This window comes from Morone saxatilis, unplaced genomic scaffold, assembly GCF_004916995.1.
Source record: "Morone saxatilis isolate NCDOM2014 unplaced genomic scaffold, NCSU_SB_2.0 Contig11, whole genome shotgun sequence".
In the NCBI taxonomy this organism is placed as follows: domain Eukaryota; kingdom Metazoa; phylum Chordata; class Actinopteri; family Moronidae; genus Morone; species Morone saxatilis.
The window spans coordinates 1921122-1924943 of NW_023339663.1; positions in this window are offsets into that span (position 1 = coordinate 1921122).

Consider the following 3822-nt stretch of genomic DNA (forward strand, 5'->3'; position numbering starts at 1 on the left):
TGTCCCCTTCTCCGTCTGTCTCTCTCTCTCTCTCTCTCTTCTCTCTCTCTGTCTGTCTGTCTCTCTCTTCTCTCTGTCTGGTCTCTCTCTGTCTGTCTCTCTCTGCTGCTGTCTTGTCTCTTCTCTCTCTCTGTTCTGGTCTCTCCTGGTCTGTCCTCTGTCTGTCTCTCTGTCTCTTCTCTCTCATGATGCCAGGAACACATATGACACAATCTTAATAATGTCTGGTTGCATAATTTGGATGCTGGCTGGAAGGTGCTCACTATTTAACAGCAAATTAAATTCTAAAGTCTAAATTTAACCTGTGTGTGTGTGTGTGTGTGAGTGTGTGAGTGTGTGTGTGTATTTTACAAGTTAGTACAAGTTTGTTTGTATAACAGCACATTTTAATTCTGAATGATAAAACTGAGGCATTAAACAAGATGGTTTTATATAATCTCTCTCTCTCTGTGTATGAGTGATGTAAAACTAGTTTAGTGCAATAGTGCAATAGTATTATTAATACTTTCAGTAATAGTAGTGCTACTAGTACTATAGGAATAGTATTAAGTAGTACTAGTAGTCCTGTGGTAGTGTTAGTAGCACTAGAAGTTCTAGGAAGTACTATTAGACTATAATAAAATAAATAAATATAATATTGTGAGAACTTCTTGTGTATCCCAAACTCGTCACCCACAGTGCTGATGGATCAAACGTTCGTATTGGTTTAAAATTATAAGACTGACATCGTTCATGTGTTTTTCTCCTCACTACAGAATATATTTATATATATATATATATTATTCACCTTATAGAAACAGTATTTCTCTGACCTTGAGCCTTATTTACAGCTCGGCGTTAGGTCGGATAAAAAAAATGCCTTAGAGAAAAGTGCAGTTGCATGTGAATGAGCAGCAGACAGACTGTCAGGACTCAAGGACTCAAGGACACAAGAACATAAACATAAAGTCTGTTTCCACTCTGCCTCAGGATCTTCTGTTGAACTTAATGGGTTCAGCTGCAGCCCGACGAGTGCACACAGTAATAACAGCTAAGTGCTTGTTTAGAGTGAGCTGCCACTTTTAGACTGAACTTCTTCTTTATTGTCTGTTTTCTGTTTGATAAAAGGGGGATTTTGCCCCAACTAGCCAGCAGTGACTGACGTAATCGTCCTGTTGGCGTCATTTTCAGTCGACACAGAAGCTGCATTATTGGTTGTTAATAATATCTGAACCTGGAACAGTTTGTCAGTGTGTCGGAGTCAAGATTGCTTTATTACTAAGTCAGCATCAAACCAGTAGTACAAATAGTATGATACAGTACGGTACGTTACTATATGGTATGGTACAGTACGTTATGGTACTATAGTGATACTGTACGGTACGTTACCTTACTATACTATACAGTACGGTACGGTATTATATGGTATGATACAATATGATACATTACAATGTGGTACAGTACGATACGGTGTGGTACAGTACGTTATGGTACTATACTACATGGTACGGTATGTTATGGTACTGTACTGTACAGTACGTTATGGTACTATATGGTACGGTACTGTACTATTTAGCTATTTATCATTATTATATTGGAGGTATTTGTCACGGCCCAGATTTAATTTAAATAGTTAGCTAGCTTGGTTAGTTTAATGAGTTCAGAAAAGGTACAATACAAACAGTTTAGTTTGTCTAGTTTAGTTTTAGTTACTATAATAACTTTTTTTGTATCAGGCTGTAAACATGTTTATTTCTGCTGTAAAGTTTGGTATTTTAATATGAGGTTTTATGGTGACTGAGTCACTTCTGCCGGTTCCAAGAACTGTAGTTTCTGTTACTTCCATGTTGGCTTCAGTCGCAGCCACAGAGTTTGCCGCTTGGGTTTAAAATGTATTCCTCTGTGACAGAAATATGCAGATTTATGACTTGTTATGTCTTTATGTTCATTTACAATAAGCATTTTTATGGAAATTTTTCTTTTTATGGCCGTGTTGTAGGACAAAGTCCCAATCCTTAATCCCACTTACGAAGCTCTGATTGGCTTGACTTGTTTTTCCAACCATGAAAACAGCCATCAGAGAGCACAACAGCAGACCTTTTTAAATCACTGACAACAACTGGGATGTTATTCAAGAGATAGTCTTTACTGACTCTGACAGCACACAGTTTGGATTATTTGACACCTTTAATAAACGACTTTGTGTAAAACAGTTTGACTTCTCCTTTCAGGTCAGAAACAGTAAAACTACTCCGTCTGATCACATCTATGACAGTACATCACATTGTTTCTCCAACCCTCTGGAGATAAAGACAATAAAACTAATTCTCGCCATCTGGAGGACAAAGCTCAACTCATTTAGGATGTGTGTCGCTGTGGGCGGCGTGCAGCTTCTGACGCCACATCCATCAACTCTGAACACTCTCGACTTCTCTGGAAGCCGTAAATCGGAGCTTTAAATCGACATATTCCAGGAAAATTCTGGATGACGCTTTGATTAATGCTCGCTCGCTGCCAGGCTGCCGTCCTTTGTGAGGTTTTGTTCGACAAAAGAGTTTAACACAACAGGCCAAACAATATAACAAATCATTCTCTGAAGATTTTCTGCTATTCACATTTATTGAAACTATTATTACTGCCACAGTGACAACTGCAAATCCTAAAATACTATTACATAATACATTTACTTGTGCTACTACTGGCTGGTACAGCAGTTCATGGCTGTACAGGACAGGAAACATGTTTGTTGAGATAAGAGAAGAAGAGACATTAATACTGTAAAACCAGATAAGTTGTAAACAGATGTTACTCAAAAAAATTATTTCAAGTAAAACTGAAACTAAACTTAAAGGTTAAAACATTCTTTATATCAAGTAGCTTCAGTAAATTTTAAGTGATATTAATTTTGTAGTTTTTATTTGTTCTGTTAAAACAACAATAAAAAGAAATACCTAGTAAAAAGTACTTAATCAGGAATGTTTCTTTACCTTACAAAACTAACTTAGTGTCTTAATCAAGAATCTTTTTTAAACTTTTTTGTTTATGTTTAAATTTTCAATGTAATCTGGTTTTTCACGTTAAAACCAGATAAGTTAAGGGAACCATGTGTGAGAAGTTCATTCATGGAAATTAAATAAGTTTATGAATATAAAAAAGAAAAAGAACTATATTATAATTGGAACTGTACAGTCAAACAGGATGATGTCAACATAATTATGAAGTGTAATTTACATAGTAATACAATTAATAATCCTTTATTTGAAAAATGGGTTTAGATAACAGCAGACTAATTTCACAGGACCGCTTCGAATGGTTTGGATCGCTTGTAAATTGTGTTCGTATCTAAGAGAAATTTCAAAATAATAGAAAACTGGTGGATGCCGAACGTTCTCATACAAACCACTTAAGAACATATGAGTGGTTCTTGCATGAGGCCCAGAATCTGTGGTTTTCTCTGGAGTATTATATGTATATTATACTTATGTGTTAAATTGGTGCAGTGGTCTGTTAATCACAATAAAGGAACATATCACAGATAATTACTACTTTCATTATTTCTTTATTTTTTTTTAACTTAATTGCTTCCATCCAGTGTTTCTTCAAGTAGGGGTAAAAAAAATCAATCCCCTAAATTGTCCTATTATAATACTGTGTTATTATAAAATGTTGTCTGTGCTGCTCTTGTATTTAGCTAGTTTCCTTGCTAGCATCTAGCTAGCTTGAGCTAACCCCAAAAAATGACACTGACAAGCAGATCTCACTCTGACTGACACACTAACACCGTTAATGAATGTTAAACTAAACTGAAAACAATGCATATAATGGAAAACAGACATATTTAAT